A 26,669-nucleotide genomic window follows, 5' to 3' on the forward strand; every position below is an offset into this window, starting at 1 on the left:
AAGGTGATTGCAGGCAGTTCTTTCTCTTGTCTCCTTCCTCTTCCCTCCAGTCTGAAAAGATTAGCAGTGGATGCTTCTCCTGTCTGGCAAGGAAGGAGACAACAAAAGGTCTGGGTTGATCTATAAAGGAATGGCTATATTGCTGAAGTTCCAATGAAAGGAATTCTCATTTCTGAAATGAAATTTCTCATTTCCTCATTCTTTTGTCTGTACAAATACTCATTTCCCACATGTCTGAGGTTGTGTTGAAAACATTCTGTTCAACTGTCCCCAGGGGGAATGTTCCTCCTCCCCACATCCATGAATATAGCACTTTGTGGTAAAATGTGCACTGTTTGTTTTCTGTAATATGCCACATCACATGAATAATGGAAGTGCCAGAGGAAAACCCTTTTTGCAGGGCTATTTTTAGCACTTGCAATGCAAGCAAGAGCACACACATTTCATTGTGAAAATAATAATAATAATCATCTTTAATTTGTATCCGACCCTCCCTGTCGAAGCAGGCTCAGGGCGGCTCACATGGCATAACTTAATATGCTATATTTCAACAGTTAAAACAAGATGTATACAAAACAATTCACAAATCATAAATACATATTATTATCTTACATTAAAACCATCTAATTAAAACTAACTAATTAAAACCAACAGATTAGTTTGGTGCTAAAATCTCGGTGTTGTCCATCTTACAGTTGTTCCGTGGTGACAGCTTCTACAGTAAATTGAGAGTCATGGAGTAAAAGGACAGATCCTCTTGTGGATCAAAAACTGGCTTAGTAATAGGAAGCAGAGAGTCAGTATAAATGGGCAGTCTTCGCAGTGGAGGACGGTAAGCAGTGGGGTGCCGCAGGGCTCGGTACTGGGTCCCATGCTCTTTAACTTGTTCATAAATGATTTAGAGTTGGGAGTGAGCAGTGAAGTGGCCAAGTTTGCGGATGACACTAAATTGTTCAGGGTGGTGAGAACCAGAGAGGATTGTGAGGAACTCCAAAGAGATCTGTTGAGGCTGGGTGAGTGGGCGTCAACGTGGCAGATGCGGTTTAATGTGGCTAAGTGCAAAGTAATGCACATTGGGGCCAAGAATCCCAGCTACAAATACAAGTTGATGGGGTGTGAACTGGCAGAGACTGACCAAGAGAGAGATCTTGGGGTCGTGGTAGATAACTCACTGAAAACGTCAAGACAGTGTGCGTCTGCAATAAAAAAGGCCAACGCCATGCTGGGAATTATTAGGAAGGGAATTGAAAACAAATCAGCCAGTATCATAATGCCCCTGTATAAATCGATGGTGCGGTCTCATTTGGAGTACTGTGTGCAGTTCTGGTCGCCGCACCTCAAAAAGGATATTATAGCATTGGAGAAAGTCCAGAGAAGGGCAGCTAGAATGATTAAAGGGCTGGAGCACTTTCCCTATGAAGAAAGGTTGAAATGCTTGGGACTCTTTAGCTTGGAGAAACGTCGACTGCGGGGTGCCATGATAGAGGTTTACAAGATAATGCATGGGATGGAGAAAGTAGAGAAAGAAGTACTTTTCTCCCTTTCTCACAATACAAGAACTCGTGGGCATTCGATGAAATTGCTGAGCAGAAAAGTTAAAACGGATAAAAGGAAGTACTTCTTCACCCAAAGGGTGATTAACATGTGGAATTCACTGCCACAGGAGGTGGTGGCGGCCACAAGTATAGCCACCTTCAAGAAGGGTTTAGATAAATATATGGAGCACAGGTCCATCAGTGGCTAGTAGCCACAGTGTATGTGTGTATATAAAATTTTTTGCCACTGTGTGACACAGAGTGTTGGACTTGATGGGCCGTTGGCCTGATCCAACATGGCTTCTCTTATGTTCTTATGTTCTTAAATTCCATATTAGGCAAAAGCCAGCTGAAAGAGGGTAGTCTTGCAGGCCTTGTGGAAGTGGGTAAGGCTCTACAAGGCCTGCACCTCCTCCAGCAGCTGGTTCCACCAGTGGGGAGCTGTAAACGAGAAGGCCCTTTCCCTGGTGACTTTTAATTTGGCCTCCCTCGGCCCAGGGACTGCCAAAAGATTTTGAGAGTTATGTATAAGCTCTCTCTTTGGCATTCTGTGGTTTGTTCTGCCTCCTGTGGCAGCCATTTTGCGGTGGTGTCCACCCTGTGTGTGAGAATTCCAAAGGCGCCCACAGGCTGAAAAAGTTTGGGAAATCCTGATCTCATGAATAAGCTTTTGGGGCATGGGCTGGCCTTTTGCTTTAGTTATTCTATAATGCATCATGAATAATGTTCAATCTTGCAAACAAAAAGGCTCTGCAATAACATGGGATGGTAAGATAGTGCATGGGGGGGGGGGGGGGTTGTAAAGATTTTAGATAAGATAGACCAAAAAAAATAGGGGTGAGCATACTCTGTGGGCTCTCAGGTTCGAACTACCATGGTGGATTTCAAGGACTCGCTTTTTGATCAGAGAAAATCTCAAAAATATCATCAGTTGGCATTCTAACTTTCATCATTTTCTCATCCAGGGTTTTCATCAAGTTGATCTGTGGGTATCTCGATTTAAAGCAGCTAACAAACCATCTTCAGCAAAGAGCTGTTTTAATCTCAGTTTGAAAGCAAAGTGCCATGCTCATTTCCAAGGATATGTCCAAATTCTGCTTGTAATATGATGTTTAACACAGAACAGGGAATATTCAATATTTTCAATAAGAATTGGGCTAATGGTTGGTCAATATTATTAGAGATAGCTTTTATCCAAATAGAGGAACCATAAAGAATTATGGGAACCACTTTCAAATTAAAGGTTTGCACCACTCCAGGAATATACTTCCTTCCCTTATTATAGAAAAAATCTATTTTTGGCGTTTGCACCACGTTTTGTTTTATTAAGCACTGTTCTAAATTGAGGGGTTCAAGACAGGTCTACTGAGAACAGAATCCCCAAATAATGCCAGCACCAAGGGTTAGAAGCCTTGGGGTGATCTTGAATGCTTCACTTTCTATGGCGGTCCAGATCACAGCGGTTGCCAGATCTGCTTTCTACCACCTTTGGCAGGCCAGGCAACTTATTTCTTACCTCTCCACTCAGGATGTGGTAATGTTACGATCAACTTGCACCTGAATGATAAGAATACTCAAAAACTGGGAAACAGTAATAGCTTCCATGGAAGTTCCAGCTATGTGCAGTAAGTATTTTAGCTGTGCAGCCCAATTGTGCATAGTCAGCATCAAATTCCACTGGGTTTTTAAAATATCATGCTGCTAGTTGTACAAAGAAAGCACTTTACATAAAGGCACTATCTGCAGGATACCATAAACATCATGAATTCAAATAGCCCCACCTGGCCCTACCCACTTTCTAAAAACACTTGATACATCAGGAGACCCGTGCCACTGGATACCACACTGGAGACCCCTGCTTTGCAATTTTACAAAGAAGACGACAACTGGGGGCTGGGGAAAAGAGGCAAGTACAGCAAATGCTTTTGCTAGGGGTGCTAGCACTGCCTTGACAAATATGGGGAGATTTTGAGGGATTGGTGGGGTGGCGTTTGGGAGAATATAATGCCATTTATGGATGATGCTGTACAAATTCCCCTAATCTCTTTAGTAAATACCATACAGACATGGGGAAATTCCTAGGGTCACTATGGAGTTATTTTTTCTGCTTCTCAGTTTCTTGAGGGCTGGGGATGAGGGCAGAGGTTTACTCAGTGGAAGTGTGCAAATAGCAAACCTAGCTGTGGCAGTAGGCTGAGGAACTATATGCTTTGCTGGCTTTCTGTTTACGCAGTGAGAAACATATCAGACTGTCAAAGGTCCCCAGGTGATCATACCTCAGGAGATTTATCCTTCCAGCTTAATTCCAGGTATCACAAATCCATATATCTTTGGTTCCCTGAGGATTTTTTTAATGTTCAATGAGCCCTGCTTCACCCTAAGTTCTTTTGCCAAACTTGTAGTTTGGGTCATTTTTGTGTGCTAGTATGAAGTTTGTTTGTTCTGTTTTGTCTGCTTTGCCATCCATTTCTTTTGTTTTTATCCCCTGGCTTTCAGCCACCTATTTTTTTAAAATTGATTAAAATACATTCCTTTATGTGAAGTGTCAAGTGTGAATATCTTATTTTTCCATTTCTCAGAAATGGCTGGTATTATGCTGTTCTTTATGTTTACCTCCTTAGGGAAAACTAAACTTTCTCTTCCTGTTATGCAGATTCTATCCCTACTGCTTTATTCTCAGTGCCACTGGATATAATTTCTATCATGAAAACTGTCTCCCAACCCACACCTTACAGAATTGCCTTTGACTTGCAAAAAGGCTTAGCTTTGTGAAACCATTGTTTACATCCTGAAACAATCCAGATAACCTAGCATATAAATAGAATACTTCAAACCTATGAATTCTTGAAACTGTTCTCTCTCTCTCTCTCTCTTACACACACACACACACACACACACACACACGTACCCTCCCATTCAATTTAGGTGAGAAGAGTCATCAGCTCCTCCACACTCTCTTGAACGCTAAACAGAACCATTAAGGGAATATCTCTGATATGGTGGCAAGGATACTTTAGTATTCAGTTATGTAAGCCACACCTGCAGTTGGATGATACAGTGAAATACAGTTTTACCACCTTAGTGAGATTCAGGTGGGGCAGCCTTGTTAGTCTGAAGCAGCAGCAAACCAAAGTTTGCGTCCAGTGGCACCTTTAAGACCAACAAAATTGGTTTTATACTTCATTGGTCTTAAAGGACTCTAACTTTGTTCTGTTTCATCTTAGTGAAAGTTAGACCTTAGAAAACCCAATCAAACACTGCCAAGTCAAAAGTTCTTTAAAGAGGCAAGTAAGAAAGATTACAATTAAAACAAAATGAGATTAAAATATAGTAGAAATCTCTTGCCCAAAGATACAAACACCATATTACGATGGGTTAGGCCTCAAAAACAGGTGCAGCCTGAATTGTCATGGTGACCACTGCGTATGATGATACCACGTAAGTGAAGTATAGATTTGAGTTAGCTAACAGGAAGATAATTTGCTCTCCCATTGGATGCAAGAAGAGATTGGCTAAAATAGCTGCAAGAAATTTAGATGTGGTCTCTAAGTAAAGAGGACAATACACTATAACAAGTGAGAGATCCACAAGGACTTGAGGGGATGTCACAGGCTTTTTGGTGGTTGGTGGGAAGGCATGGTACGTGCATTGAGGAGTCCCATAGCAGGCTGGGCTGGGATCGAAGCTCTATTTCAAGCATGAGCCTAGGCTTGCCAGGTCTTACCTGGCTCCCAGTGGAGGGATCTTCTTGCATGCAAAGTGCAATGATGCCATCCATCACCATGCCATAAACTCAGCATGCCATAGAATTTTTACCCAAATTGCTAGAGCATCCCCTGCACGACATACCCAATGCAATGGTGTCACTTGTGGGTGACATCATCATGCCAGGTACATCAGGTGTGACAGAACTCTTTGGGGGCGGGGATCCCTTTGCCAGCCAGGTCAATGCCAGTGGGTTGAGGGGCCCAAAATTGGAGGAACCCCTGTCCACAGCAGGAGGCTGGGAACCCTACATGAGCCTCAGTATTCATCAGGGCTTTTTTTTGAGCAGGAATGCACAGGAATGCAGTTTCGGCTGGCTTGGTGTCAGGGGGTTTGGCTTAATATGCAAATAAGCCCATGCTGGGCTTTTCTACAAAGAAACCCCTGCATGAATCAATGGTGATGTCAGGAGGTGTGGCCTAATATACAAATGAGTTCTTGCTGGGCTTTTTCTACCAAAAAAGCTCTGGTCTTCATAGATTGTTATTACCTTAATTAGGTTTGCCAAATTTGTACTGTACTTGATCCACTAAAGCTACCTAGGCAGCTCACTGCACTCATGGACACACAGACTCATTCCTGGTGTGATCCAATCTGACTTGGCCATTGGCTGCTTCGCACTACGCTGTACTACTTTAAGTTTCTGGGCACAACAACTGATCCACCCTTCCTCAGTCTCCGCCCCTCAGGCTGCTGGTCCCAGTTGGCCCTTAGCCCCAAGAGAACTCCTCCCTGCACCTGCGGCATATATCAGTCCACTATGCCTGGCTGTAGGCACCCCTGGTCAGACCTTCCTGTTGCACTGGCACCAGACCTGCCCTCATATCCTCTCCACCTTTTTCAGTGAGGCCTGGCCTCCCAGCCTATCATGTTGCTATAGGGACATCTATTTCTTCTTTCCCTTCCCTGAAAACCTCCATAGTCTCTCCCCTTTTCTTACCTCCTTTTGTCCTTCCCACCCTCCAGCCAACCTACCCTATCTGCTGTCATTTTCAGCTTTCCTTCCTTTCCTCCCCCTGGAAGCTTTAACATGGGCAAATTGTAGTCCAGCTGTGTAGTGCTGGCCCCCAAGCCAAACCCAGTTCAACTATGCTGGCTGCTGGGCCAGGCCCAGTTACCATAAGGAAGGGGGGGCACTTCATTTTCCTTTGTATCCCCCACCCGACGCTATTTCCTCTTTCCTTTCGGCAACCCTCAATATCCTCAACTTTCATTTTGTACTTTTTCTCCTTTCTACCCATCAAACATCCTATTATCTGCTTTCCAGCTATATTTCTTATTCATTTACTTCATTTACACCCTGCTACTCTTCATAATTGGAACCCAAAGCAGTTTACATCATTCTTTTCTCCTCCATTTTTTCCTCAAACAAATTCAGTGATGTAAACTAGGATGAGAATGTGTAACTGGCCCAATGTTACCCAGTGAGCTTTCATGACAGAGTAGGGATATACTCCTGAGTCTCCCAGATCCTAGTCTGAAACTCTACACCAGTTGTGGGGAGTGAGGGTGCTTTTGAATAGCAGAAAGCCAGTCCTGGATGAGTCATGCAGCTTGCAGGGAATCAAGTCACCTGGTAGTTGCTGCTGGGCCTAGCCTAAATGAGTTCTAGTCCTGCTCCTCCTGCTGCCTCCCCCCCTCATTTATACCCCATCTTTCTCAACAATGGGGATCTAAAGCAGCTTACATCATTTCTCATAAATCTAAGAAATAAAATAAATAAATCATTCTCCTCTCCTCCCTTTGATCCTCACCACAGCCCTGTGAGAAAGTGTGGATTGGGAGTTAAAAACCCTGGAAAAGAACCCCTCTCTCAGCCCCCTTTACCCCTCCAATCTAAAAGTAAGAAGGTGGGAGGAAGTGAGAGGCACCCCGCCTTACCAGCTGGCCGAGTGCCACTTTTCTTGCCTTCCAAGGCTGCCTGCCTTGCTTCATAAGGGGTTTGGGCAGGCCAGGCACCACTACCTCCCTTACTTTTCAGGGGGCTTGTGGGTCAGGTGTGCTCCTTCCCTGCTTCTGTCACAGAACTGGTCCGACCCAGTTGTCAGAAGTAGGCCTTCAGCCCACTGGGAGAAAGAAATGAAGCCTGTAATGCTTCATAACTGTTGTGGTTGCCTAGCAGGGCCACTGAAGGCATCCATTTCCTAAAGCTACAGGTGTCAGGATGAGAATCAGAATTCAGGAGGAGGAGGAAGATTCTCCAATTCTAAGGCTCCATGGAGACCCAGGTGCTGGGTGACAGGTTTTGAGCATAATGGCTCATTAACATGGCCATTGCTGTAGACTGAAAACAGACAGCTGTGAAGGCTATTCTAGGTTTATGTAAGGTAATGTTCAAAAGGTATAAAAAGGCAAGTACCAGATAATCATTACTATTTTGATGTGAAAGTCACATAAGAGCTGCAGGCAAATGCTAGAAGGCAAACCTTTCAGGTATCCATGACAAGTAGCCACAGTATGCAAGCAATGGAGCTGTGTGGTTTATTTTCAGTTTAATCTCACATATCCATTGGGATCAGATTCATATTTCTAGCCCAACAGTTGACTGCTACACAGCATGTGATTTAAAAAAAAAAAAATTGTACAACTTTGTACAAGTGCCAAAGAGATCCACATCAGGAAGGGAAAGGGTTGCACTTCAGTTCACTGGGTTTGACGTACAATTTGCTCATAAACAGCAGGGAACTATACCACAACTGTACTTTGCCATTTTCCAAATGATGAAAAGAGCCCACCTGCTGGGTGCAAATACTTCCATTCTTTTCCGTGCTTGGAAAAAGATTACAGAATTGAAAATAGGGCATGAGCAGCTAGAAAAACACCAGAAAACAAAGTACAGCTTTTGTTTCTCAAAGACCAAAAGGAGCACATTGTAAAGCCACCTATTTAAACGAAACTGCTAGCACATGGCGTGGGTTTTCCCCTCCTTTTAATTGGCATTGTTTACCCAGAAGAGCACATTTGCACCATTCCTACTACTTTGACCATACCACCACCACCCCTTTTATTATTCTGTTCTCTGATTATTCCATGTATAATTTAAGCATCTTGTGAGGTTTGGTTTATAATAACTTTCAGCATTTCCTGCTGATGATCATCACCTTTCACAAAATTTCTCCTGCCAAAATGGAGAATAGCAACAGATAGGACCAGAATAAAATTGGCCACAACTTTATTTGTTGCAGCTGTAGTATGCCTTGGCACAGCATGGGGCACTGGATTCTTTCCACTGACTGACTTCCCTGCCAGTCGATGGTCCACTGGAAACCTTGGGATGACAGGTCTCTGGATCCCACAAGGGCAGTCACAATTCTGATTTATTGCCTTGTCTTTGAAAATGTGGCAAAAAGATGCCCTCACTCCAGGGGCACGGTCTCTGGACTAGGGTTGCCAATCCCCAGTTCGGGGCAGGGGATTCCCTGGTCTGGATGTCTCCTTTTTCAGGGTTATCAGAAAGGGGGGGATGAGTGTCTGCTGAGCACTCCATTATACCCTATGGAGACTGGTTCCCATAAAGTATAATGAGAATTGATCTGTCGGTATCTGGGGCTGGGGAGGGGGTGCTGTTTTTTGAGGTAGAGGCACCAAATGTTCCACATAGTATCTTATGCCTCTTCTAAAAAAAAATCCCAACTTTCAAAAAGATTGAACCATTTGGTCAAATTCTATGAGCCCCCAAGAAGCTGCCCTTCCTCCATTATTTTCAATAAAGGAAAGGCATTTAAAATGAGCATGGTCCCTTTGAATGTGATGGCCAGAACTCCCTTTGGTGTTCAGTCATGCTTGTCACAACCTTGCTCCTGGCTCCACCCCCAAAGTCCCCAGATATTTCCTGAGTTGGACCTGGCAACCCTACCCTGTGCACTGGGGATTTCACAGGGGGACTCTTGGAACTCCCATTATAAAAGAGTTCCTGAAGCTCACAACCCACATTAATCACAACTCTGCTACAGCAGCAATTGGCAGGTGGCTCAGGCATGTCACCCACTCTCTTGCCAAGAGCAAACCAAACCCTCCTCCCTTCTTCCCATATGACTCAGACTGGAAAATGAAGTTGTCATGATGCTTTAAATTCTTACTCAAGGATCCCAACAACTACATTTCCTAAGATGCACATTTGCTAATAGATTATGAGGAAAGGAGATGCTTCCATTTAATTGGCCAGTTGTTGCAACTGCAGCCACAAACAAAATGGAAGGGAAAAGGCAAACTCTGCTCCGGCTTGGGTACATGGTCCAAGGCCAAGAAGACTTTGGGGGGCTGTCATATTTGTCTTGCATTATGGGCAACTATATGAGCAGCTGTAGCTCATGTAAGTGTCCACAGTGTGAACTCTAGTGGCCTTGATATACATTAAGCTTCTTTTTTGTTTATAACTATTCTTAGTTGACCCGCATTGATATAGCCTTTCCTTATTCCTTCCCCCTCTCCATTCCTTTCATCTTCAGTTTATTAGATTATAAACTTGCAGCCTGGAAGCACTGAGAATTTTATTTATTGTAAAACCTCTAGTACATTTTAAGTGCTATGGAAATAATAGATTATGTTTACACCCACGTTAAGTACAGCACTAGAGTGTCTCTATAGTATGTGCACGACAACTTCAATAGGGATGGATATTATTGCTTTTTTTCTGTTTGATTTTGAGTTGAAATTAAAAAAAAATAGCATTTACCCCATAATCCCATATTTTTGTTCCATTGTGTGAGAATGTGTGTGGAGGATGCTGCTTTTGAGAAGAGCTTTCTACCTATGTAGGAAGATCAAAGTAGTTAAATGCTGTTCCTACACCACCCACACTCTCTCTTTCAGGGCTCTCTAGACATACAACAATCAACTACTATCAACAGTGGGTTTGATCCAGCCAGCTTTTTCATTCAATCTGACCCAATAGCCCTCCTTACCACCCATTCCATATATCTTTCGTACCTTCAAGTCCCATGGTCCCCAGCACAGCCTTTTTCTGTGGTCAGCAGGGACCACTCCTTCCTTCTGCAGAAAAGCTGGTTGGATCCAGCCCAGTGCAATCCTAACCAGAGTTAACATCCTACTGAACTCAGTGGGCTTAGAAAGGTATAGCTGCTAGGATTGCACTGTAAATCAGACAGCATTAACTGAATATCAATATATTGCTTAGAAAAGCCTTCATAATTGGGGCTTGAGCAAAAATGTATTACCAATGCAAGTGAACCTTTTCCAAGTCCCAGGCTTCCACAGGAGAAGAAATGACCAGTATTTCACACATCTTAATTAAAACTGTAGCCATATGATATTGCAGTTTACTAGACTAGAACCGATTTCACACTCACCCTTATGCTGCTCTCACATCCGTCTTCTCAGCACAGTGTCCTCCCAATTTTTCACCATTTGCACCGAGGCTGCAGCAAACATTGCGGTTTTTGCACAGTAAATGAAAACCGCTAAAAACCAGTTTCCATTTGCTGCACAAAAACCAAGCACAAAAAACTGCTGCAGCCCTGACACAAATAGTGGGAAATCCGGAGGACGCTGCGCTGAGGTAAGTGCGAAATTGGCTTTGGATTTTCAAGGGCCAGTTCAGGTCATAGTCACATGGCATACATTTGTCTTCTTTAATAAATCTGTAGTGAAAATAATTATTAAGAAACCAAGACCATGAGCAAGTATTAGGTATCTAGATACATAGATATGCTCTATCTCTAAAAGTTAGACTTTAATCTGTGCAATTTTATCTGCTTATATTTAAAACTAATAAACCAGTGATTACTTTTTTTCTGAATGGTTTGCAGCTTGCACTCTGCTTTTATATATAAAAAATATTCTGTGGAAAGGGAAGTGGAAATATAAAAAGAAAAATTACTGCTAATTCCTGCCGCAGCTCCTCGGTTTCATTAGGGCACTAACAAAAGGCTGACATGATAACAGCCAAGTGTAAACCATAGCCTCCTCTTTGCTGCTGAAAAGCAACCATATCGCTGATTTGCAGGAGAGAAGCAGCAGGTAGAAGGAAGGTTTCTGAGCTTTCCCTGTCGTGTCCACCTCTTTTCCCCAGCCACTTCTACACATGCAATACACACACACACTTCTGTTGTGGACCTGAGTTTGCAAAAGAAAGCATCTGGAACTTTTGTTAGAGAGAATTTGCTTCAAACGGAGGGAGTGGTATTGCTTAGGGAAAATATGGGTAGAGTTAGATTTCAGAGGAAAGCCTCAGGTTTGCAGAAAAATCTGAAACCTATAAATAGATACACTGGGCGGGGGGGGGGAGTTAAACCCCCCAATAGCAAAAGCAATACCTGTAGCTTTAAAAAAAGGATGCCCTAAGTGGCCATTGCTAGGCAATCACATAGTATTGCCAGGCTTCCAGTTTCTGCCAGTAAAAGACAGGGGGGCATTTCCATAATTGTTTTGGACCAATTTCCACTCACCTTACGCCACTCTCATGTTCCTCTTCTCAGCAGAGCTTCCTTTCGATTTCACACTATCTGCCCCGGGGCTGCAAGTAACGTCTGCGTTTTCGTGCAGCAAACAGAAACCTCTAAAAATCAGTTTGTTTGCCGCACCTCAGGGCAGATAGTGTTTGCCGCGCCTCAGGGCAGGGCAAATCGGAAGGAAGCCCCACTGTGAAAAGGAACCTAAGAGTGACGTAAGGTGAGTGGGAAATCAGTCTCTATCTCTCCTGATTAACTACCATAGGTCCAATTAAATGAGGCAGATCTCTTGCAAAGTTAGACTTCTGATAGAAGCATTTTAACCACTTTTTTGTTCCCTCTGTGTGTGTGAATGAGAGAGGATTATAATTACCACTAGCCATGTGGAGTAGTGATTAAGAGTGGCAGACTCTAATCTGGTGAACTAGATTTGATTCCCCACTCCCTATATGAAGCCTGCTGGGTGAGCTTGAGCCAAAGGCTCATTGAGTATTTAAGCTTCATGGCTCATTGAATATTTAAGTTCAGATCTTTTCGCACCCCCCACCCCCACTTTAACAGTACTTTATATTGGCAAACAAGGGATCCACCTGCCTTAACAACAGCCCTCCAGCACTAGTTCCATCTCCTCCTCCTCGGCTTGTTGAAAGCAAAACTGGACTAATGCTCAGCTTCCCAAATCTGCTTCTAAACACACTTAGCTTGGCTCTGCCTAACTGGACTCCATTCTCTCCAGATCTGGCATTGGTTCAGAATCTTTACTTTTGGAAGGATTTGTTTAAGAAACCAAGTTGAAGTTGAATTGTGATTGTTTTTCAATGTTGAGTTTTACAACCCACTTCCTCTTCCTGGGGGTATATGTGTGCGCCCTACACCCCTGTTAATTACACCCCTGCTGGCAAGATGCTAGAAGCGCTAGAACAGGCTGGAGGCCTACCATGTCTAATAACAAGCCCACTTCATATTTTACAAAATAAAAAAAAAACATTGCTTTTTCAACTACTTCCATAATTAGGTTGCACAGAGATAAAACCTTATAGGGAAACAGGGAAATTCAGAAGAGGAGTGTCAACTCTGGCAAATTGCCTTGGATGTGAATTTGTGACATTTGATGTGTTTGTGATAACTCTATGCCTTTAATCTGGGCCAGTGTTTGAGACTGCCCAAAACCACTCCAGGATTCAGTGTGGGCAAGACAAAAGAAGAAATAAGTTGTTACTGCAATGCCACATTAAAAAAGTATTGAACTTATTAAACTGTGCTGCTGTTTAAAACTACACTTCCTCCTTATTCTGATGCCTAGCATTAAGGATACAAACTGTTGATGCAGGAATAATAAAGCATCTCAACAAACCAGAAGATTATGAGACATCATACAACTAGATTTTTCATTTGCAAAGTTCAGCGGTCTTCCCCAAAGAGCACTTGTTTGAACAAAATTTCACGCTCTTATTAACAACAGAACAATCATAAGAGCTTTTGAGATGAAATGCTTGCATTCCTATTTCCACAAATCGCATGCTGTTATGCTGACTCATTCTACATAAGGCAATTTTGAAAACTTTCTTTCCCAACAGCTTCAGTCAGGGGGACAGAAAATCTTTCTACTACCATCTTGGAATTTTACAGGAATTTTAAAAACTGATGGTTTCTTTCTTTTTCTACCGCTTTTCAAGTAGCAACTGTGTTTTCAACATATTTCCCATGCTTCCTGAATTTCCAGACCACAAACTAAACATTACAATGTCCACTGGTCTCTCTCTCCCCACCCTATTTGAAGAAGGATGGGAGGGATTGGATTTATGCCCCACCTTTCGCTCAGAGTCTCAGAGTGGCTTACAATCTCCTTCCCTTCCTCTCCTCACAACAGACACCTTGTGAGGTAGGTAGGGCTGAGAGGGCTCTGAGAGAACTATGATTGACTCAAGATCATCCAGTAGCTACATGTGAAGGAGTGGGAAATCAGACTCGGTCCTCCAGATTAAAGTGCCATTCTTAACTACTACCCAAAACTGAAGCTGCCTTACACTGAAGCAAAGCATCAGTCCATCGAGGTCAATTTTGTCTACTCAGACTGGCAGCAGCTTTCCAGGGTCTCTGGTAGAAGACTTACATCCCATGCTACCTGATTCTTTTCACTGGAGATAATGGGGATTCAACCATGGGCCTTCTGCATACAAAGCAGAGACTTTCCGTTGCAACATAACCCCTCCCCATTTCCTACTACTATTTTAAATGTTAGGGAGGCAGAGTAAATCTTTTCCAGGAGCGTATGGTAGCAGCCCTGGCTTGAAGCTTCCAACAGTTTATAGAGGGGTATACAACTCATTTGTTATGAGGGACAAAACTGACATAAATGAGACCTTGTCAGGCTGGGCCATGTGTGTACCTAATTAAGATTAGGTAGCAGAGATATAAACTTTATAAAGACACAGACAAACACAATTTAATTTTTTTTAAAAAAAAACCCTGTAAAACTGGCTTAAAACATTAGTACCCATTGGTCTTAAAGGAGTTTTCTTTGTATCTCTCCCATGGGATCCAGGCAACTGGGCAAAGAAAGCTCTGGTTCTTTTTTCCCTTCCCCAGGGGACCAGGAGGGGGAGGAGCCTCAGCCAATAGAAGGAAGAGGAGCTTGGCTCAGTAGCTCCCCTGTGTGATTGAGAGAGCCTGGCAAAGCAAACTTTCCCTCCCCCCTTCCTCTCCAAGGGAGGAGCCTCAGCCAATGGAGAAAACAGAGGTTTTGTTCTGTAGCTCCTGTGCAATTGAGCAAGCCTTGCAAAGCAAGCTGCTATACAGAAGGAAGCAAGAGAAAGGGAGAAGAAAGCAGATGACAGCCAGTTGTTCAGGGGCCCAACAGGAACCCTCCAAGGGCCTGAATCGGCCCCTGGGCTGCATGTTTGACACCCCTGGTTTATAAGATTATGGAACAGAGAAAGGTTTTCCAACTCTAGCTTCGAAAATTTGTGGGGATTTAGAAAGCAGTGCTTGGGGAGGGTTGAGTTTGGGGTGGGGAAGCTCATCAGGAAGGCTCCTCCCTCCAAAGCTGCCATTTTCTGCAGGGGAATAGATTGTTCTAGTCTAAAGATCAGTTGTAACTCCAAGAGAACTCCAGCTGCCACCCGCAGGTTGACAATCCTAAACTGGAGACAGGGGGAAGGCTTGAGGGATGTATGTCCTACAGTCAAGAATGTTATAAGGTTTCAAGAACTCTTTCTACTTTGAAGCAAGAGTGCTTGAAAAAATATTTGTTCGGATTAGAGGAATAGAACTTTTTCTGTACCAATCTCACTTTTTTATATTCTAAGAAGCGAAAAGCCTTAACATATCATAATGCTCTGGAACTGGTACAGGAGGGAAATTTGGTTGGAACATGTCTGAAGAATGCACTCCCTGAGGGGAATAACCCCCCCCCTCCAAAAAAGCCTCACTTGTGTAGTATAAGGAAGGAAAGAGTTTTTAAAAATTCTTCTTGCATTGTACTGCTCAGATTCAAGTTCCTGCTAACCTAACTCTGAAGGAGCCACAGCAATTGAGCTGTAGCACTTAGGGTTGCCAATCCCCAGGTGGGGACAGGAGATCCCCCCATTTGGAGGCCCTCCCCCTGCTTCAGGGTCATCAGAAAGTGGGGGGAGGGAAGGGAAATTTCTGCTGGGAACTCTATTATTCCCTATGGAGATTTATTCCCATAGAAAATCATGAAGAATTGATCCGCAGGTATCTGGGACTCTGGGGGGCCCCTATTTTTTGAGGTAGAAGCACCAAATTTTCAGTATAGCATCTAGTGCATATCCCCAAAATACCCCCCAAGTTTCAAAAAGATTGGACCAAGGGGTCCAATTCAATTCTCTGAGCCTCAAAAGAAGGTGCCCCTATCCTTCATTATTTCCTATGGAAGGAAGGAATTGAAAAGTGTGCCGTCCCTTTAAATGTGAGGGCCAAAACTCCCTTTGGAGTTCAATTGTGCTTGTCACAGGTTTGATCTTGGCTCCACCCCTAATGTCTCCTGGCTCCACCCCCAAAGTCCCCAGATATTTCTTGAATTGGACTTTGCAACCCTAGCAGCACTGCCCCACTAAAAGTGAGAGCTAGGTATGCCCATAACTATTCATCAACTGTACAGCTCACCAGCATCATGCTCCTGAGCTATTTTGCTATCATGTTTAGCCCTGATCTTGAATGTTTCTATTCCTGTCCTCTTCCACTAGATTCACACAAATAGCATCAACCCATGTTGTTTGCTGTTTAGAATGCAGCCATGCAAGTAGAACTGTATCTTGATATTCCTTTCGTGCTATTGCTTCCTCTACATTATTTGTGACAATTCTGATCACATTAATGCAAATTTCTTTTTTTTAAAATGCCTGTTAAAGTATAAATGAAACCTGCTCTTTTATTATGAATATTTGGCATAAGTATCACACCTAATAAAGTCTATTTGTGGAAACTACAGAGCTATATTAAAACAATATAGGTTCTCAGGACCTCTTGTTCTCAGATTTCATACCAAGGTTTTAAAGAACCCACATATCTGCTTAAGCTAAACAAACAATAGCCTCAGGTTATTATTCATGGGTGAGCTGGAAGAAGGTTATCTATTCTGAGTACTTGGTAGGGATGTCACCTTTTAGCGATGTCTCACTTTTACAAATGAGCTAGACAATGTAGCCTTGAAACTAGTAGTCCAATTATGCAACAGCTGCTGTGTCTCTCCCCAGTGTGGCAAAACTAATCCAGAACAGTGCTATTTACATGAAGGCAAGTCAATGCAACACACAGGTTAATGAAGTGTTTGGCACTTTCCTTAAATTGGCAAGGGCTGCAATTAATTTTACTGTTTAAAAAGTACTACGTTCATGATGTGTACAAGATGAGCAAGCCATTTTTCCTACCATTACATGACAGATTGAGAAGCAGGTGGATGCTGGGGGTGGTTGAACAAAGAAAAATTAAGTGAACCTCATTGCAGACACGTAAGACCTACTGCAGGTAGGAAAAGAAAGTACTTATACTACTGCTAGATGTAGGTAGTACATATTTGCCTCGCCTGCCTCTCTTGTTAGTTCAGGTAATTCACCAGGTTAATTCCCTGAAAAGTTCTAGCTGTGTCCCAAGTTTATTCTGTCCCATGAACCATCCAGTCTAATTCATACTAAAAACCCTTGTTTCCTCCCTCCCAATACTCAGAAGGAAAGGGAAAGAAATTTTCCAGTTTGCTACATTGACTCAGATGATAGTGTTCCAAGGGGAGAAAGCACCACTGATTGATATGTTCAAGCCCCTGTTGAATTTTAAGATGACAGGTTTCATTTTTCACTCTGTGATGTCCGTTTACTCTTTTTTGACATTTTCCTTCCATTCCAGCTGTTTGGGTTTGTTTGTTTTTTGAAAGCATTGCAGAGGAAGGGGATCAATATTATAAATTTTGATCAATTGATCAAGGAAGCAGATGTCTGGGAAAATATGTTATAAAACTTCCAGCATAGAACAAACACTGGGCCTTCCAGACTTTTTATCAGCTGTGCTCTAGTGAAGGGTAATGTCATATGAATATCTCTTAGCCCTGTTTAGCATGACTTTCACAATCCAATCACAAAACAAGTAAAAGCACACATATTTCTTATTTTTGAAACAGCCAGGATTTGTTAGTTCAGGTAATTCACTTTTTTATTTTTTTCCCCACATGCAGTTTGCATTCTTCATGTTGTGCCTGTATTATATTACTTTGGTGGGAATCAATAATGCAGCTTTTTCAATGGGCCGCAGTGGGAGGCACACAGGAGTGCTATGGATTTGAGGCTGGCTATCTTTATTGACCCAGAAAATGACGTCTAACTTATTTGTTACAAATAAAAGCATACAGGCTTATACAAAGAAGGACTGTGGTAGCTTTCTGAACAATATGAAGTGGCACTTTTTGAAATACTTATACTACTGCTAGATGTAGGTAGTACATCTTTGCCTCGCCTGCCTCTCTTGTTTGCTCTTTGATCACTACTTTCTCTTGTGGCTCCTGTTGTATAGTTTTGCCAAAAGTAAAATCACAGGGATTTTTTTTTTTGTTCCATTGGTTTTGCTGTGTTGTGACAGTGGCATACGCCTTTTCTTCTTGCTATTTGTTTGATGTGTTACCCTTTGGGAATCTGCAAATGGCTTTACTATGTGTCAGTGTCATATTTCTTTCCAAATTTAGATATCTATGTTCAAGTATAGTTTCTCTTATGATTTAACAAATTTAACCCTGTTCCATGTAATTTCCAAAGCAATGCCATGATTAGGGTTGCCAAGTCCAATTCAAGAAATATCTGGGGACTTTGCAGGTGGAGCCAGGAGACTTTGGGGGTGGAGCCAGAAGCAAGGTTGTGGCAAGCATAATTGAACTCCAAAGAGAGTTCTGGCCATCACATTTAAAGAAATGGCACACCTTTTAAATGCCTTCCCTCCATTGGAAATAATGAAGGATAGGGGCACCTTCTTTGGGGGCTCATAGAATTGGACACCCTGGTTCAATCTTTTTGAAACTTGGAGGATGTTTTGAGGAGAGGCACTGTATGCTATCCTGCAAGTTTGGTGCCTCTACCTCAAACAACAGCCCCCCCCCCAGAGCCCCAGATACCTGCAGATCAATTCTCCATTATGCCCTATGGGACTTGGTCTCCATAGAGAATAATGAAGTGCCCAGCAGACATCCCCCACCTTGCTTTCTGATGACCCTGAAGCGGATATATATCTCCATCCTTAATGAGATCTTTAACTGCACATGCAAATGGGTGGTGCAAGCACAGTCCTTCCAGTTGCTGCAAAGGTCTGTGCACAGTCCTAACACAAAATTAGCAGTAGCACTCATCAGCTTTTCAGGATAGTGTAAGAGGCTTTCATATATATGAGTTACTAGAGTGGTATCAGATTCTTTTGAATATGTATGCCCCCCTCCCAGTACACACCAGTTGTCTTGAACATGCTGACTGCAGCATTTACCAATGGACAGCTAACAAGGCACCAAGCCATAGGGCCAGTTTACATGTATAATAAATAGGGGGTGGAAAGGTAAGAGTTAACTTATTCCTCAACCTGGCAATTGATGAAGTGACTATGGGATACATTAATATGTGCTTAAATCCTGATTTGTATTCATAAGACATCTGTTTTTATCACAGATCTCACTTTATCTCACTTTTAGAGGTAGTCCCATTTTAATGAAGGACCATATATACTGAAGGCCCATTTGTCCCTTTGTCTGAAGCGATTAACATGTGATCAGTGTGTATGCTGTACAGGCCTCATTTTGGGCAAGATCTCACAGGAGCAGAGCTCCAAAATATTATGCAAATGAGTTATGCAAATAAATTGTGCTAATGAGCTCCGGTACCTCTTTTTCTATGAAATGGCCCCTGATGCTGTATGTATGCCACACAATTTTCTGGAACATGTGCAGGAAACAGTCTTGTATGAAACAACACTTCTTACTTTGTCATGCTTAATTATAGCAACTCTGGATTTTTTTCTTCATGCCAGCCACTAACATCGCTTATTTTAAGAAAAGTCCATCTTACTTTTCATGTCTTCTCCATTTCAGCTTGCTGTCTCAACTTTGTGCACAGCCCTTCCTTACCTAGCTTCCTTTCTTTGGGGATAATAGTCTATGTTTTGAATGGGAATCACACTTTGTTGATAATCAAACATTTACCCAATTGTGTCGTGACAAGCAGGCATAAAATAGCATGCTAATTTGGACATTTAGTGTCCTCGGTTTTGAGCTGATTATTTTGTTTGTATTTTGCTTTAAAGAAATAACCTGCAAAATTTCCCTTCTTGTAAAATTTTACCTCTTCACTTTACAATCTGCTGTATGAGCTCTAGCCCTGTTTCTCTCGGCGCCATCTCTGATCTGCTTTAATATCACAGTGGGAGGTTGCAGAAAAGCAAATGCAGAAATTACAAAGCCTTTCTGACTCCTGTTAACATAGCTACACTGATGTCACAGCAGGGAGGAGTAGCCCATGAATGGGCATCTGGAAACAGAAGGGATCTGAGACTATGAATCTGTTTATTATTTATTCTTCATTTTCAATATCTTTAAAAATGCATCTAGTTTACTCTTCTTCTAATACCTAATAAGAAAAATCAGTCCCTCAGAAAAACTTGTTTCTGAACACTCTTGTTCTCACACAACCTTTCTTACAATTTGTCAGTGTGGCCATATATGTTATAAGCACTCAGAGATTGTTGGAAGCTCCACATGTTTCCATTTTGCTGCAATGCCCATACATGCCACTATCAACAGATTCATTACCATTTCTATTCTGGATTGTGAGACAGTTCACCTATATTATTCTGAGATTAAAATATGTGTAAGTATATTGCAATGTATTCATAAGCAAGCCATATCTATCTGTATGATATGTCAGACAGCTATAATATGCCCTAGCAAATGATGACATTCACCAGTGAACAATCACAATAAGAGCGAAATTTGGTTGGTGCATCTGATCTTGCTGGCTGTTAATTTATGGCATGAAAGACTGTAATGGGCTGCAGTACCATCCATACCAGGGGTGGCCAGACTGTGGGTTGGGAGCCAGATATTTTGTGGCTCTCAAAGCCCCCATTGCCTCATGGCTGGCTTGGAGAATGCGTTTGTCTCTTTAAACTTTAAACTTTGTCTCTCTCCAAGCAAAACCAACCAGTGGCTTGGAGAATGCATTTAAAGTTGCTTTCTTCCCACTCTCTTTCTCCCATCTATTTCCTTCTTTCCTGTCTTGCAGCTTTCAAACATCTATGTGGCTCTTTAAGCAAGTCTGACCACACTCGATCTATACACTATTAGCCTTCTTCATCTGCAGACAGGTGAATCCACAAATTGAGGTCACATGGAGGCTAAACATATCTTTCTTCAACCTTGAAGCATTCTTCAGGTTTGCAGAAAAATATGACAATTTTTAAAAAGGGGGGGATCCCCTGAAAAGTAAAGTGGCAATGGCAGTGCAGGGAACCACTTCAGGCTGGTCAGGGATCATTTTGTAGAGAAACAGATGCCGGAGCTCATTTGCATATGCCACACACAGCCCGACAGGTAGGTATAGTAAATTAAATCGGCTCAGCATCTATCTTAAAATACTTCTTGAATTAGAATTGCCATAATAAAACCTTACTCCCATCACACTTTTAAAATTATTTTTCCTACATGGCCACAGTAGCATGATGATTTCCATCTGTCTGCTTTATATGTTTTGGTTATTTTCTCATTTTTTGTGGGGGAAAATATTAGAAAGTTTGTCAGATATTAAAGTTCAGCAGAATTCTCACAGGGGGTTTGAACAATGGAGCCCAAAAGCAAGTATTTTGTTGGGGGGGGAGAGGTAAGAAAGAAAGAGCATAATAACATTTATCGGTTCTGGAGCTCCGGTCCTGTGAGCTGCTTGGCTGGTGGCAGTGTTAATGGTGGATTCCTGGAGCAGCTCCTTGCCTAGCTGCAATGGTAACAAACACCAGGAAATGCTCCAGGACTGAGTGCTGTGGCAGAGCACTCCAGGAGCTGCTCCAGGCCTGGCTGCCTCAGCAGAGCATTCTGGGAGCCACTTCAAGCCTGGATGCCACAGCAGGGCACTCAGTGAACTGTGCTGGGCTTGGGCACCATGGTGGAGAGTTAGGGTTGCCAATCCCCAGGTGGTGGCAGGAGATCCCCCGGTCTGGAGGCCCTCCACCCACTTCAGGGTCGTGAGAAAGTGGGGGGAGGGGAGGGAAATGTCTGCTGGGCACTCTGTTATTCCCTATGGAGATTTATTCCCATAGAGAATCATGGAGAATTGATCCACGGGTATCTGGGGCTCTGGGGGGCTGTTTTTGGGGTAGAGGCTCCAAATTTTCAGTATAGCATCTAGTGCCTCTCCCCAAAATACCCCCCAAGTTTCAAAAAGATTGGACCAGGGGGTCCAATTCTGTGAGCCCCAATCCTTCAAGTGGTCGCTGGAGGCTCCTTTGCTACCCACTTGGGGATTGGCAACCCTAGGGGGAAATTCCTCCCAATGAATCTCCCCCTCTCCCAAAATTGAGGTAGAGTTGCCAGCCTTCAGGTGGGGCCTGGAGATCTCCCACTTTTACAACTGATCTCCAGATAGCAGAGATCAATTCCCATGGAAAAAATGGCTGCTTTGAAGGGTGGACTCTATGGCATCATACCATGCTGAAACCCCTCTCCCCCCAACCCCACCCTCTCCTGGATCTACCCCAAAGTCTCCAGGTATTTTCCAATGCAGACCTGACAAATGTCAACCCTAGCCTAAAGAGGAATCTCCCCTGTGAGAATTGTATGTATTGAGAGCCAGTTTGGCGTAGTGGTTAAGTGCATGGATTATCTAGGTTTGATTCCACACTCCTCCACATGCAGCTGCTGATGTTGTCAGAACTTGTAACTTTCCTGTAGGCTATTAGCTTAAGCGACTCCATATTGAAATCAAATACTAACCCAGGCAGCTTTGCCCAAGTAACTAACCAGCCTACATGTTGTGTGTGCCTGTGCATTTCAAACAAACTGTGATCACTGAAGTGTGACAGATAGCCCAGGGTCAACATCTGCAGATGGCCTTTGAAGCCAGGCCGGCCCGCACTTTCCCAGCGGGATTCCATCCTCCCTGCCTGATAACAAACCCTGAGAAACAGACTGTTGTCTCCACCCGTGTGAACGATCGTTTTATTGTTGTCAACAGAATCACATAAAGTGTATCCAAATGCTAGCTTTCACTATCAGTGTTATTCTGTATCTTCAGCTCTGAAGTTCTCAATAAATGCCTATACTTGCAACTAAGTCTTGGGCTTTACTTGAAGTTCTGCCAGTTCTGACAGATGTGATCTTGTCACAAGTTCTCACAGAGCTGTTCCTCTCAAGATAGGGTTAGGGTTGCCAATCCCCAGGTGGGGGCAGGGGATCCCCCGGTTTGGAGACCCTCCCCCCGCTTCAGGGTCGTCAGAAAGCGGCGGGAGGGGAGGGAACTCTATTATTCCCTATGGAGATTTATTCCCATAGAAAATCATGGAGAATTGATCCTCAGGTATCTGGGGCTCTGGGGGGGGGCTGTTTTTTGGAGTAGAGGCACCAAATTTTCAGTATAGCATCTAGTGTCTCTCTCTAAAATACCCCCCAAGCTTCAAAACGATTGGACCAGGGGGTCCAATTCTATGAGCCCTAAAAGAAGGTGCCCCTATCCTTCATTATTTCGTATGGAAGGAAGGAATTGAGAAGGTGTGCCGTCCCTTTAAATGTGATGGCCAGAGTTTCACTCCTCAGCACCAACCGAACCCAACTCCATGACTTAGCTATTAGCATTTTCAAAGGAAAAGGACATGTTTCACAGGTTGCCATTTAGATATGTGGTTTACATTGATTCTGTCATTTTGAATTTATGATGCGGTCAACCTAGAACTTATCCTGAGCAAACTCATTTACATGAATCCAAGCTGCACAAGAGTAGTGTTTTATTCATTGTACTGAGACATCTTGCTCAGGAAAACAGATTACAAATTATGTATACTACTGTTGAGTTTTGTACTTTGTACTTGCATGTGTGCAGAAAACATTCTGAAACCTAGTGGGAATACCTCATTGAAGTTATTTGGCAAAAACATTGCATTTCCATTTTTTGTCCTTGAGATTTAATTAGACCATATCCTCATTTTTAAATTGTTTGCTCACCATAGCAGTGCAAATTGGAAGGAATGAAGCATAAAGCTTGGGCTATGTGGAATGCACTCAGTGCAAAATCATCATTCTTTTTGAAATTGAGTCAATATTGAGAATGAGTCATCTGATCTGAAACTGTGCATTGCAGAGCACACTGTACTGAAAGGTGTGGTACAATGCCAGAAAATTAGATAATCCAAAATCCTGGACATAAATGGGGCATGTGGAGAGGGTCCTTTAGTTATGTTTTATGGCTTGAATAAAGATTACCAGGCACTTATTGGATGAGACATCACAGCAAAAGAAACAAGATGTAAATTATTAATTGCTATGGCAATTAGCAATAAGAATGGTTTTGTTTGCACTGAGATGGGATATTGCTGTGTGCTCAAAGGCTGTCAGTCTCCAACTCAGCTTTTCTGATGGCAAAAAGGAACAAGAGATTCCCTCCAACTGCTCAGAAAGGTTCTGCTGGGGGTTGTGGGACCCGCCTGGGCAAAAGCCATGTGCAACCTGTGGAAGTGAAGAGGATAATTGGATCAGAATGAGCCAAAAACATGGCTGAATCCATCCAGTAGTTAAAGCTAGGATTGCCTAATGATGCATATTTGTTTCTTGGATCAGTTAACAGTGTTAGTCCTTACTATACAGTCTTTAATGATATGAGACTCACAGGCCTGAAGGACTGACTACTTCTTGGAATCAACGCATATGCCAGCTTAATTTCTCACATGAGTCTCTTAGCAGTGTCTTCTACTCAAAAGACATCCACTATGCTGAGAAAGAACCTTCCAGAATACCTTCCAAAATGTCTGGTTAACTTACTGAGTGTGAGAGAAAGAAGCAGTTGATGCAAAACTTGTAATATTGTAGGTGAAAAGGGTTACTAAAAGCAAAATAGAAAGGGGAGCTGATGCAGTCAGAGCCTACAAATATTCCAGAGGGCTGTGGAAATCCCAATGGGAAGCCACATTAGGTTTTCTGTAGCAGTTGAAAAGAGGAAGAGTACCTTAAAGTAGTACCTTAAAGACTAACAAAATTTGTGGTAAAGTAGGAGCTTTCATGACCCGTGAAAACTCATACCCTACCACAAATATTGTTAGTCTTTAAGATGCTATTGGACTTACTCTTTTCTATTGTAGAAATCATGTGGCCTGCCTCAATATTTCCCACCTAACAGTCCCTTCAAAGCTTTATAAGCCATTTTCAAAACTTAGAATTTTTCTTCCCTAATATAGCAGTTCATATCTGCCCTTTAGGCTTGTAGATATGATGAATGAGGCACTGATAGATTGATAGATTGATTGGTAGAACTGGATTAGTCCATTTCAAACTGATGGAGGGTGTCATGTCTTTGAACATTTTCTCACATAAAAATATTCCCACCATGCAGTCAACTGTACACATCAGGGGGAAAGTTCCCTGATTATTTACCAGTGGGATCATTCAGAAGACACCACATTCTGAAGTGGTAAATTCCAAAATTGTACTTGGCTCTTCCAAGTGTGGAGCCCTCCCTCTGAACTCACATACCGATGTGTGCAAAGCAACCAGTGTGTGTGCAAACTATATACCCATAGGCACATTTTGAACATTCCTGTTCATGGGAACAGAGCCTATATTTATACTTTTGGTACCCATATAGCACAGTGCCCTCATTTGAACAAACACACATGCAAAAGAGTGGGGACAGTATGCTTGCTCCTTCTCCCCCTTTACATATGTTGATTTGTCCCTGCATATATTGTGTGTATAAGTCTTCTATTTAATGTGTAAAATGTGTTGAACTAGTTTAACAGTTATTCTCCATAGGAAATCCTATGAAGAAGGATAAAAATCCATAACCAAATTCTTAATGTTCTTGCATTAGTTCCCAGGATTATTTGGAGAGAGCCATTTGGGCTTGCTAGTCACAGATCCAGGAGGAGGTTCTCCTGAGTTTGCAGGCTCCTCTGTGCCACCAGCCAGCTGGCCGGAAGGGGGAAGCCCCCATACAGCCTCAGTCTCACTGAGATTTAAAGGCGCGCGCACACACACCTTCCACACCTTGTTAGTGTGTGTGTGTTCACTTTCATTTAGTAGAAGTGCAGCTGCTGGGGAACAAACAAGGCCAAAAAGAGGTGAAGAAAATGAAGACTGTATTCAGGGGAACTGCACTGCTGTATTTTTATTTATTTATTTAGAATGAGAAAGTCTCCAGGCTCCAACTACAAAGTCTCCCAGCTCCACTCCCAAAGTCCTCAGATGTTTCCTGAGTTGGACTGTCAACCCTAAAGCCATTAGTTAAACTGGTATACAGCTGCATTGAGTTTAAAATGTGGATATGTGCTTGGAGGAGTTTCCAAAAATGCCATGTGAGGAGATCCTGGAAGGCACGTGTGGGATATGAGCACATGTATGCTGTTCTCTCTGGATTGCTGCCACAGCATAATTCACCAGGAACTCCTGTGGAGAACAGAAGCTCATTATATTTGGGAAGAACTGGCTAGCCAGACAAGCACCTCATATAATAGGCTATTAACATATTTGAAAGATTCCAAATAAATTCAAAACACAAAACACTGGCTGCTGAGAATCTGTTCTCTTTTAATTAACCTCCTGACCTAGGTTTTAATTCTCTCTGCATACAGTGTGAAGCAATGCAGAAAGCTTCCTGGGAACACTGCTGTTCTCCATTCTTGTCAAAGTACCATTAAAGGTTTTCCAAAGACCCCTATTGCTCTAAATTCAGTTCTCTGCAAATTAACTAGGCACATTTCACTTCTGTGTGATGGGAAGAATAAAACGAATAGCCGTTTCTCTATAATTTTTCAGGACTAACCTTGTCAAAATGAAAACAATTTTAGTTTATATATTTAGGGTACATATACACTGCACATTTAAACTGGTTTAAGAGTCATTCCTTCTATTCAGAGAATTCTGGGAACTGTAGTTCTGGAAAATGAAGATGTTCACACAAAAAAAGGTTATGTGAGCTACCTGTCAAAATGGGTTGCTTGCATTTTAAGAATGGAATGTCTTTTGTGTCATTGATACTTGATGTTGATTGTGCTCTGCTACTAAACTAAGGATACGAGAATTTACAAATAGAGGATTCTTATCACCTTCACCCAGCAAAATTTCCAGGATTCTTTGAGGGAAGGCATGACAGTTAGATCAGTTATCATTACTAAAGAAACAGTCTTTTCCTAATAATCCAGACTGGATTGAGAGACAATCACAGTTCAAGTCACTCAGTAGCAATGTTCCCTCTAAGCTGTGGAGTCTTGTGAGCAAAAATTC

The 26,669-nt window shown here is 42.5% G+C and overlaps 1 protein-coding gene across 7 annotated transcripts in view; it reads left to right on the plus strand.

Annotated features, from left to right (window-relative positions):
• Positions 1-26,669, plus strand: part of GLRA2 (glycine receptor alpha 2) — a 209,318-nt gene that overhangs the window by 180,769 nt on the left and 1,880 nt on the right. The gene's annotated exons all lie outside the window — the stretch shown is intronic.

Source organism: Heteronotia binoei, chromosome 3 (genome assembly GCF_032191835.1).
Source record: "Heteronotia binoei isolate CCM8104 ecotype False Entrance Well chromosome 3, APGP_CSIRO_Hbin_v1, whole genome shotgun sequence".
NCBI lineage: Eukaryota > Metazoa > Chordata > Lepidosauria > Squamata > Gekkonidae > Heteronotia > Heteronotia binoei.